This window comes from Ornithorhynchus anatinus, chromosome X5 (assembly GCF_004115215.2).
Source record: "Ornithorhynchus anatinus isolate Pmale09 chromosome X5, mOrnAna1.pri.v4, whole genome shotgun sequence".
Lineage (NCBI taxonomy): Eukaryota > Metazoa > Chordata > Mammalia > Monotremata > Ornithorhynchidae > Ornithorhynchus > Ornithorhynchus anatinus.
In genome coordinates, this window is record NC_041753.1 from 39,650,803 (window position 1) to 39,663,234 (window position 12,432).

The 12,432-nt window shown below is 38.8% G+C and overlaps 1 non-coding gene across 1 annotated transcript; it reads right to left on the minus strand.

The window, feature by feature from the left end:
- Positions 1-3,457: 3,457 nt before the first annotated feature.
- Positions 3,458-3,595, minus strand: LOC114808351. Its single transcript, XR_003756197.1, has one exon. It is a non-coding gene; the product is annotated as a small nucleolar RNA SNORA7 (small nucleolar RNA).
- Positions 3,596-12,432: the final 8,837 nt, after the last annotated feature.

Genomic DNA, 12,432 nt, shown 5'->3' on the forward strand with positions numbered 1-12,432 from the left:
ATAATTCTCTTATTTAAAGGAGATAGTAAGCTTGTTGTGGACAAGGAATGTGCCTACCAACTCTGTTGTATTCTCCCATGTGCTTAGAGCAGTGCTCTGCACACAGTAAATGCTCAATAAATATGATTTATTATTGCTATTCCTTATCAGATGAGTAAATTCATTGGGATATAATGACTATATATAGTACATAAATCATAGTTGTTCACATAGTAAATGAAGTGACAGAGGTGAGCTCCAATACCATATTCTTGTGGAAAATGGCCAGAAAATTTTAAAGGGAAACTTTGAAGACCAACGAAAAGCAGTCCCTTTATCCTCCTAATCAAATTTCCTTTCTCTACAATCACACCAGTTACATATTGAAAAACAATTCAGAAACATCACCATTGCACACACCTGTGCTAAGACTGCTTAAGTACTAATTTGAGCAACAATTCCCCCGTAACTGCAGGAGGGTTAGCTTTTATTGTGTTTTATGCTCTAAATATTTTCAGTAACAAAAATACTGGTAGGTGAGCCATTTTGCATAGTTTCTTTGTAAATGTGGGAGTGTAAAACTAGTTTCCAAATTTCCTCTGGAAACATAATGTGTTATAAATTAAAACAGGAGAAATCAGAGATTTCTAATAGCAGGATTCAGTAGTTTGCGAACACAAGGTTGAAATCCAAAATGTGAAAGATTATTACCGGTTGAACCATTTTATGATTTGAGAGAGATGTTAGTCTGAAAAAAGAGGGCTAGCAGAGGAAGAGAAAAGGGTAAACAAAAGAAGGTATGAGATGAGGGAAAGAGGGAAAGAGGTGAGAAAGAAAGATTTAGCTACAGAAAATGTAGTGAATTTAATGAAGAAAAATTAGCAATAAGAATTCTGAATAGGTTGAGCTGAAATCCTGAATGCTTCTCTTCACCATTCTAACACCTTTGGGAGTTACTCATTAGGTTCCATGACAAATTGGCCCATTTTGCCCTATGTCATGTTAACCACGGGAAATCCTTCAAGATGATCTGATAAACAACAGGTTGATATCATCTCCTGATTGGTTGTTTTCATAGTTGAAATCATGAAATTGCCTGATCTTATGACCAGGGAAAGCTGCTATGGAGGGAACGGAGAAGCAGCGTGGCCTGGCGGAAAGAGCTCAGACCTGAGAGTCAGAGGACCTGGGTTCTAATCCCTGCTCTGCCACTTGCCTGCTGTGTTACCTTGGGTAAGTCTGTTCACTTCTCTGGGCCTCAGTTTCCTTATCTGTAAAATGGGCACTCAGTACCTATTCTCCCACCTACTTAGATGGTGAGCCCCTTGTGGGACAGGGACTGTGGCCAACATTATTTTCTTGTAATCCCAGTGCTTAGAAGAGTACTTGGAACATAGTAAGCACTTAACAAATATCACAAGTATTGTGATTATTATGAGGGTCTGGCCCATTCAGATTTGACAGAACTCACTTCTGGTACAGCAGGGCTATGGCCTCCTTGCTTTAAAACAATAAAAAGGTGGAAATCTTCTAAAAGCCCTATTCAGGATAGGTTTTTTAAATTAAAGAATATCCTACAATTATCAGGGCAACATTTTCTCCAACTTACCCCCACTATCTCGCCCTAGCCCCCTCCTGTGTTTTACTCCAAAGGTGTAAGACATCTGTTACACATTTCAGAAAAGATAAACAATAAACTCTTTCTTCTTAGTTCTTTACATGGCACAGTTTCTCACAGGCCATCATTACCCTACTGCTATGTATTTCATTCATAATAAATAGCTTCCTTGATTTTATAGTATCTAATCAATCTTAGCAGCTGTTTATTGTTTGGAAAGCTACTACACAACACTGATTATCTCCTAATTAACATCCACTAGTAAAAGTTTTAAGAACATAATTTCAGGAAAATTAACTTTCTGAAGTCTTCTGATAAATGGATGAACATTTATGGAGCCCACAGAGTATTCAGATTATGTAAAATATTCAGTGATAAAGATATTATGTTTCATACTTCTGCTGAAATACATTATTAAACATGTAACACATAATTCTTTTTGACAACATAACATACACATCGATGTTATGGAAAATATTTTATTTTTACCATCATAGATAAGAATGTGAGGTATAAATACACACCAGATTTCCATACCATATTTCTTGCAACTGATGCTACCAATAGGTCTGTGCTCTAGAAATTAACAATTTTTTACACCCTGAAAAGTGCATTAAAGTTCTGACACTATTTCTTGATGGCATAGCCTTCTGGGTCACAGCTGAGGGTGCCCTGTGTGAGCCAGTCCACATTGCTAGAGGAGTACAGCAGGGAAGTGTAGTGGGCCTCATCTTGTTCTACTTGTTCTGTGAAGTTGTGCTGAAGGGTGCAACAGGAAGCCTGGGTGCGGATGTTCTAATAAGATTTTGCACTTCTGGGAAACCTTTTCAACTCAATAGACTTCTGCGATCATCCTAGAAATAGTCATTCAAGAAATAATTTGGGTCCTAGAGGTCCGCACCCAGGAAGAGACAAAAATGGCTCCACCACCTGTCAGCTGTGTGACTTTGGGCAAGTAGCTTATCTTCTCTGTGCTTCAGTTTTCTCATCTGTGAAATGGGGTTTGAGACTGTGTACAACTTGATTACTCTGTATCTACCTCAGTGCTTAGAATAGTGCCTGGCACATAGTAAGTGCTTAACAAATACCAGTAAAACAAAAAAGACTGTCAATTGTTTCACTGAATCAGCTAAGTTGAAAGAAAAAATGAACTGAAGTCTAAAGAAAACTGAACTGATGTATCAACCTGCACCAGGGAAGCCATATACACAACAAAAAAATGGATAGTGGCAATGCAGAACTGTACATTGACATAAAATTATGTTAACTAAGCAACACTCTGACCAACAGTGCAATGACAGATGGAAAATTAGAAAACTCAAACAAGTAGGCCAGCACATACTTTGGGAGACTGTCAGAGTGAGGCAGGAGTATGGTATAAGGCACCAGTCCAAATTAAAGATCTACAGAGTTATAGTGTTATTAGTCATTCAGTCGTATTTATTGAGCACTTACTGTGTGCAGAGCACTGTACTAAGTGCTTGGATGAGTACAATATAATAACAGATACATTTCCTGCCCACAGTGAGTTTACAGTCTAGAGGTTGTCCGATATTCTCTACAGATCTGGACTCCACATAGGTGCCACATCCAGATCTTTGAGCAATTTCATCAGTGTCATTAGTCAGTTGTTGTTGTTGTCTTATGCTGTCAAATCGTGTCCAACCCATAGCAATGCTATGGACACATCTCTCCCAGAATGCCCAACCTCCATCTGCAATCGTTCTGGTAGTGTATCCATAGAGTTTTCTTGGTAAAAATCCGGAAGTGGTTTACCATTGCCTCCTTCCGTGCAGTAAACTTGAGTCTCCACCCTCCACTCTCTCCCATGCCGCTGCTGCCCAGTACAGGTGAGCTTTGACTTGTAGCAGATTGTTTTCCACTTGCTAGCCACTGCCCAAGCTAGGAATGGAATGGATATGCCTCTGCTTGACTCTCCCTCCCTTAGTCGAGACTGATAGAGTATTGGAAACTCTCCAGGTATGACCCTGAGAGGGGTCATTAGTGGGACATACCATTAAATAGCAAGGCATAGTTCTGGAATGTAGCTAATCTCCTACATCAAAACTATGTTCACTTCAACTCCCATACACATGAGGAGAATGAACAACGGCAGAGTACCCAAACAACTGCTATATGGAGAGCTGAAATTGAGAAACCAAAGCCAAGTAGGGCAGAAGAAATATTTCCAGGACACAGTAAAACAAAGTCTTGGACAATGTTGCATCCCAGCTGAAAACTGGAATTCAACTGTAGAAGATAGACCAACAGGGCATAACGCTATATAGAAAGGAGCAGCTTTCTTTTAGCAAACGTTTCGTAAGGAATGAGAGACACGGAGGCAAAAGAGAAACCGGGTCCAGGTACTGCAAGCATCAAGCATTACATCATAATAAGGGATTGTATTTTTGTGGGCCCAGTGTGGTCAGGACTGTAAGTTCCACATCTGGCTTTTCAGCCACCAGAGATAGGTGAATTTTATCATCAGTGGTGTCTTCTTTGAATCTTGCCATTGAACATAATTGACTCTCTGGAACTATATGCAATCTAGTTGAAAAAGAAATATAGCTATTTGAAAAAATAATGTGCTGTAAGTCACTAGCCCATTGCATCCCTTGCATCAGCCTCCTCACTGATCTCCGAGACTCCATTCTACCCTTTTCAGGCCATACTTCACTCTGCTGCCTGAATCGTTTTTCTGTAAAACAGTTCAGTCCACATCTCTCCTCTACCCACTCAGTGGTTGTCCTTTCCTCTCCATATCAAGTAAATTAATGATAAGGGTGCTTGTTAAGTGCTTACTAGGTGCTAAGCACTGTACTAAGCACTGAGGTAGACACAATGTAAGTTGATCTGTTACAGTCCCTGTCCCCATGGAGCTCAAAGTCTAAGGGGAAGGGAGAACATTTATAGATGAGGAAACTGAGGCACAGAATAGTTAAATGATTTATCCAAGTTCATACAGGAGGCAAGTGGCAAAACCTAATAACAATAATGATAATATTTGTTAAGCGCTTACAATATGTAAAGCACTGTTCTAAGTGCTGGGGTAGATACTAGGTAAACAGGTTGGACAAGGTCCCTGTCCCACATGGGACTCACAGTCTAAATCTCCATTTTACAGATGAGAAAACTGAGGCCCAAAGAAGTTAAGTGACTTGCCCAAGGTCACACAGAAGGCAAGCGGCAGAGCCAGGATTAGAACCCATGACCTCCTGATTCTCAGGCCCACGCTTTATCCACTAGGCCATGATGCCATAACTTTAAGGCACTCAATCTGCTCTCGATCACTTCTATCTTTATCTTCTATCTTCTCTCACAACACCTCAGCTCCTTTTCTTCATTCCTCTTAAGCCAACCTACTCTCTGTACCTCAGTCTTGCTACCATAATGATAATGATAATAATTATAATGATGGCATTTATTAAGCGCTTACAAGCAAATCTAGTTGGACACAGTCCCTGTCCCCTGTGAGACACTCAGTTTCAATCCCCATTTTACAGATGAGATAACTGAGACATAAAGAAGTGAAGTGACCCACCCAAGGTCACACAGCAGACAAGTGGCAGAGCTGGGATTAGAACCCATGACCTTCTGACTTCCAGGCCTGGGCTCTGTCCCTTACGCCATGCTGCTTCTCTGATTGCAGTGATCACAATGCCATCCAGTTTACGCTTAAGAGAAGGAGTACAAATCCATATCCGTTTAAATTGAAGTTTTAGTTCAGCAACACAACCAAATGAAACTCATGAGATTACAAATATTTGACTCCCACAAAACTGCATATCTCTTTACGTTTAGGTTATTTCCACTTTGTATCAACTTAGTCAATGTGTAAATTGCTAAAATAGCCCTGGTTAATGGCTGGCTGCATACTGTATTTCTATCCTGCCTTGAGCAGTATGCTATGTTTTCTCAATCCTGAGATTGGACAGACTTAATTCTCAGCTTGTTCTTTATCTCTGGCTCATTCCTTCATCATGCAGTAATAACCTTCACTACTGTTCCAAGAAAATGAGAGTTCTTTAAGCCTTGGTTAACTGTCTTATCTTCAAAGGCTGCAACTGCCCAACCCCTGCCTTGAGTGCCCAGACTCCAGTTTCACTGTTCTAGGAAATGAGATTCTGATTTTGACAGTAGGCAGAAAAATCAACAGAGTTTCTAATGCAAATGTCTTCTCTTACCGTTGCTTAGCCCTGGCTGTGAATCGATCCCAGGACATTCAATTTGTTCATAATTCTTTCATTTGTAATTCTCTGCCTCCCTGACACAATGAGTCAATCAAATACACATCTTTTTGCACCACAGTGGTCTCGGAGCAGAAATAAGGCCACCCAGGGCCTGCTCTCACTAATTTCCATCTCCTGCTATTACTCAACTAGCCTGGAAACATCAGTAGAAAGAACTTGCTAAACACGCTCACGGAATCGAAGATCTCCACCTCGTCAAGTGACTGGCATCGAAGTGAAAATAGAAATCCATTTGGCTAAATAGGGTAACCGGGCTGTTTCTGTTGAGACCCAAGGCATGATTGATTGTCGTATTGTCCACATTAGCAATAACATCTGGATGATAAAATCTAGAAAATTAGAGGTATTTTTAAAATCTTAGAAGCCATACAAGGTCAAATATTGAAAATGACTTTCATTCATTTATTAAGCTTTGCTTTCCTTTCGAAGTTCAGTTTGAAAACTGCTTCACTGTGATTTGATGTGTCCCAAAAATATGCCATTAATCAGGTCTCAGTGAAAGTCTGAATCTTCCTTTCAATTCCTGTTAACCATCTGGCTCAACATGTTTCCAACAGCATTTACTGAGGATACTTTGGAAAGTCATGTTCTACTTTGAAACATAATATGGGGATGAATGTGCTGACAACTCCAACTCCAACACAACTCCAGCAGAACACTGAGTTTTGACCTCATGACTCGGGATGCATTTTTGATATGGTAGTTTCAAGAATATTAAAGAGGAATTGAATGACACATTCACTTCTCTTGTCCCTTTTTCATGCCAATAAATGAAAAACTAAATAAACTAAAATGCATAAGCCTTGTTCTGGAGTTTAAAATAAGAAATATGACAAGTTTTCCATCTAGTACTAGCAAAGATCTCTCTCCAGCTCTATCTTCTGTGAGGCAGCAGGTCTATTGCATTTTCTATGGAAAGTAAATCTTAGGATTTTGTCGCATGACCTGGGAGTTTATTTAGGAAAGAAAAATGAGTATATCACTCTAAATTTGAAGGTGTATGCAAGTTAGTTCCTGAAAATGTAAATGGACATATTTCAAACTAATCCCATTTTACAAAGTTGTGCAGATAGTCTAATGGAAAACCCCTGTGTCTGGATATGCTACATGGATTTTTTTTCATGTTGGTTTAATTTGTCTATCAGAAATATATAGATTTCTTTATTTTCAGTCATCAACATTATTAACCCCTTGTGATTCAGCAGTTTGTTTCTATTTCTTTTTATATGTGAAATGAAAGCAGTTAACTTTAATAGGGGGAAAATATTTAGAAAAAAATACCTATTTTCATGTTTGCGCTATTTCAAATGCTGTTTTAATAATGCATCTGAAGGGATCTATTCATCTCTTTCTATGAGAGAATAAGCCAATTATTATAATCCACCTGTTTTGCTTCTGTGAATGTGTGAAGTGTGCCTAAAACAATACTAACACAGGTTTGTTGTGTCTTATTAAGCAATAATGATTGAGCTACTATGCACTTCCCAGGAATCGATGCTAAATAGCCTTATAGGAGCTATTGAAGCATCAAGTTGGTAAGCCAGCCATACATAAATCTCTAGGAAATGCTGTTGGCCTAGACCATTACTACTATTGTAAATTAAGGTGAAGTTAAAAGGACTTAAATATTTTTGTTCTTTTATTTATTGCTCTGCTTTTTCATGGCAGAAATGAGAAATAATTCCTGTCTACTGAAAGCGGCATTTCTCATTAAATCCATTAAGCCTATCAATATGACAGCTTCATGGAGCTCAGCCATGTTTGATTCATTTCATTATTTAGACATCATATTTGAATGGAGAGGAGGGTGTTTCAATGGCATGGGGAGGAAAAAACTGTTGATGGAACAACAGTTCATTTTTTGACTTATTTGCCAATTTGGTATTCAGCCTTTCTGTATCTCACTTTCCCAGTTTGTAAAAAAAACAACAACAGGGTTACTAATTGGAAAATCTTTGTAATAATGGCTATTTTTAAAAGGTTTCAGATGAAGAGTGCTATGCATTTATCACGCTCTGATATTACTGCAAGTACACAAAATCGGAATAGTACCATCTTCAGTTTGGATATAAAAACCTCCAGCCCTTCCTTGATCATGAATCTTATTTTCAGGAAAGTAAACGCACTCCTAAAACTATTTTATTCTTTACTTATCAGGAAGAATTGAATAAGTTCTCTGGGAAAAAATGTATCTAGTATACAACTAGAAAATATAATCTATTCCTTTAACATTAGCATGCTTGAGTTGAATGTTATCTTCAAATTTCTTCTTTGATTTTAAGAAGAAGCCAAAAGACAGAAATGTTGGTGCCAAATCTGTCAGATAAAAATGCAGAAGATCCAAGCCTTTGAACCAAACCTTTGGATCTCCATCAGTAGCTACGTCTTCATGCCCAAAGGACAGCTGTAAAGTTTAGCATACTGGCCTCTTCTCTTGTTCCTATTATTCTTGACCTATCAATCCACCAAATGATCAAGAAACACATTAGATTTACCCCTTTCCCTTTTTTTCTTCTTGGTTCCCCATCCTCTGAAAATCTTTTGTTGCTCAAGTTCCAAACTGAGCTTGTCTGACGCTCAAGTGAGGGAATTAATTTTGCCTGCATTGATAATTCCCTGGGCTGATAGTCTCTCTGATTTATTTTTATTCCACTCTAAAACACTCACCATGAAAAACATTGCGTCCCTTAAACCATACCACTTGACAGATGAGAAAACTGAGGCACAAATTAGTTGAGACTTGTCCATAGTCAAATAAAAGGCAAGTGGCAAAGCCAGGACTAGAAGCCAGGTCACCCGGCTCACAGTCCTATGTTCTTTTAATTAAGCCATGCTGCCTCCCGTCTTGCAGGACCTCACAAATTTGTAATATCATCCCAAATGACATCAGCTACAAATTCCACTCAGATGCACATTAGGGTGAGAGGAGGAGAAAGGCAGAATAGTTTGGTCATTGGTAAACAAATTTACTCTTTTGCATCTGTAGTGTTCTCTTCCGATGTGGTTTTAAAAGATATGTTAGTTATCTACCCAAAAATAGACACAATGTGAATCTTTCACTGTAGCAGCATAGTCCTGAAACTTGGACATATTTAAGTTCAAATAAGATACGTAATTCAAAGTTGTATACCTAGAGCTCAATTCTTTAATGTGCTATTGCTATGCTCTGTTTACATCAGGTTCTACACAAACTTGGGCCTGAAAAAACTGGTACCACATTCATCAAAACCTCATCACTTTCATTACTTTTCATTAATCTTTCTAACTGCACAAACGTGACTGCACCTGAGGCATACAATCAATAAGTAAAATGTAGCAAAATCACACATAAGCACACAAGGCCAACAATGTCAGTGTCTTTGCCCCCCTGCTAAGGAGCAACATTCCTGCCAATAGTACTGGCCATGAGAAAGGTAAGAAAATAGTGATAAATAGGATTTCATACAGGCTCATTTTCTGACCATTCACAAAGTGGTGAACCATTTAAAACAAGTCACTTCAGAAAGTTGATACCATGCAGCCATACACTGAGGCAGGTCACTATGGGGCCAGCCAGTAGTCAGTTTGAAAATGTTTTGCAGAATGTTTTCTAAATTGTCTTTTCCATATCCCAAACATCATCCAGGTAAATGTAAGAAGTCCCTTTTAGATTGTAAGCTCACTGTGGGCAGGGAATGGGTCTACAATTCTGTTGTACCCTCACAAGTGCTCAGTACAGTATTCTGTAACAGTAAGTGCTCAATAAATACCGTTGATTGATTGATTAATTCTGATGAGGCATATTTTCATTCTGTGTTTTGGCTAGAATGCTGTTAAGAAATCAGGAAGTATACATCCAGCAAAGCAAGTCTGCCAAATAGAGCTTGCCACAATATTAGAAAAAACAGTTTTCATGCAGTGTACGCTGGGTTGCAACAGGTGAATATACTAGTGTGTTTTCTTAAACACAGGGATTTGCAAGATCATGATCCCCTCATGATAGGAGAATTGAGACTACTGAATTTGATCTCACTTCAGCATGGTTTGGTTTCAATAGGGTTGAGTGGAGATCATGCAGAAAAACAAGTGACTTTTTCTGTGTGAATGAGTCCTCATGCCTGATGTAAAACTGCTTCCCAGTGGTAATGGGAGATCTTACCACACCTTAAGTCTGCCTAGTCTTTCTGGAACTTCCAGGGAAAAAAAGGTTATTAAACTTGGGGATAGAAAAGCCCAAAATGCTGTCACTCAGAGGGATATTTTGATGTCAAAGTTCTTAGGGTGGGTTGGGAGGTGGGATTACTAAAGTTTGACTGCAACATGAGAATTTAGTGTAATCCCCACTTAAGTTTTCTTGGTGCCTGTGTTAGGTTTCCTCAGTGCAGTATTGGACAAAAGCCGCTTTTCTTCAGGAACATTCTCTTCAGATACTGGCTTTGTACAGAGAAAGCTATTGGGGAATCAACTAATGAAAAAAAAAAAAGAAAACTACTCACCAAAACCAGTGTTCATTCAATGTTCCTGCTGTCAAGAAGCAGATATATTTTCCTGCAGAAAATAAATGTATTTGTCTGCATCTGCACTGGGAAAATGTTATGAGGAGGGCCATCCTTCTACTAATAGATTTTGTGCTCTGTAAACAGGACTAATGATATTGCAGCCATGTATCACTAATCGTGCATTTGAGTGCATGTGGGAATGTGGATGTCAGCTGATTGACAAATAGCATTTCCGGCTGTTACACACTTCCAGCACCATCTCTCTATCTTTTTGCTCCCTGTGTAAATAGGGGCAGTTCCCAGAATCAAAGCAGAATGCCAGTAGGGTGAGAGGAAAGATCACTGTCAGAATATCTTGGCCTCAGCTGTCAATCTGGCATATATCCAAGTCATGGCAAGGCATTCCTGTAACTGCAATCTCATGGAAGATATTTACTGAGGTATTGAAAAATGCAAGAACAAATAGATAAACTTCATATAAATATGTTCTCTTTAAGAAGGACTAAAGGGTAATTATGTCAACTTATAATAAAGCAAAGCACAGCAAAATTTGAGACTGAAAATCAGGGTTTAGAAAGTCACTGAGGCTACACGTGTTCATAAAGAGGTTGAGGTACATCATTTAATCATAGATATTTAATCATATAGCTTTTCACATGTCAAATCATCACGTGATGGTTTTTTTTCTTTGCTTAGATTTTCTAGTTTTGATAAAAGTTCTATTGCTTTTTTTTCCCCCCTTTTGATTCTTATTTCACCTTTAAAGTCATCTCCCAGAACAGAATGTTTGAAAAAATGACCTTATGAACAGAAGGAGAGAAGAAAAGGATAAATGTAAAATTTTAATTAACCTGACAGGTTCTGACAGGATGCAATCACAGTTTTAGGCTGAATTTTTGCCATCTGTTATGGCTCTTACTACTTCAGTGACTAAGAGCTGGGGTAGATACAAGGTGATCAGGTCCCACATGGGGCTCACAGTCTTAATCCCCATTTCACAGATGAAGAAACCAAGGCACAGAGAAGTTAAGTGACTTGCCCAAGGTCATATAGCTGACAGGTGGTGAAACCGGGATTAGAACCCAAGTCCCCTGACTCTGAGGCCCATGCTCTATCCACTCTCCGCAGTGCTTCTCTGGAATATATGATCCAGTGAAACGTCTTGAACATAATCCCTTGCATAGCTACAGTGCTTGTTTTCTCTTATTTGCGAGGCAGAAGATAGTGTTGGTGATAAAAAGTTGATTTTTGGCAAATTTACTGAGCAGAAGTAGACTGTTGCTCTTTAGTTCTCCAATCCTCTGTGATCTGATTACCATTTTTCCACTTTTTTTCATCACTACCCATCCGTGCATAGAAATCTCACAGGATGAGTTACTTGTCAGGTTTTTGTGTCTCTGAAATGAATCTCTCCAGATGGCTATAGAATTTTTCTTTCTCTTCATTTCTGTAAGTCATTGTTGGGGCATATGCACTAATAGCAGCATTTATGGTATTTACTGGGTTCTTAAATACCATTAGTACTACTATAGACACTCATGCACCAACCAGGACAAGCAGAAAGGAAGAGGAAAAAAAATTATGATCTAGTCACACTGTGCTAAGCACTGGGGAGATATAAGAGAATCAAATCAGACACATTCACTGTCCCACATAGTGCTCACCATTTAGGTTGGAGAAGACATACCTGGAACAATGATAATGGATTATTAAAATCAATAAATCACAATAATAACTATGGCATTTGGTAAGCGCTTATAATATGCCAAGCACTGTAGTAAGTGCTGGGGTAGATGCAAGATAATCAGGTCAGCCACAGCCCCTGTCCCACATGGACTCACAGTCTAAGTAGGAGGGGGAACAGATATTGAATCCCCATTTTATAGATGAGGAAACTGAACCACAGAGACAAAATGTGTCCTGAATAAGGTTGACAGATACCTAAGTTCTTGCCTCTTCAACAACTGATGACAAAGAATCTAGGCTGCCTGCTTGCAAAGATCTTTGTTTTGAAGAGGGTAGGGGACACATATGTATAAAAGATAGCATAAAAATGAAAACATTATTTTAAAATGAATGCACTCCTGAATAATGCCACTCCTGCACA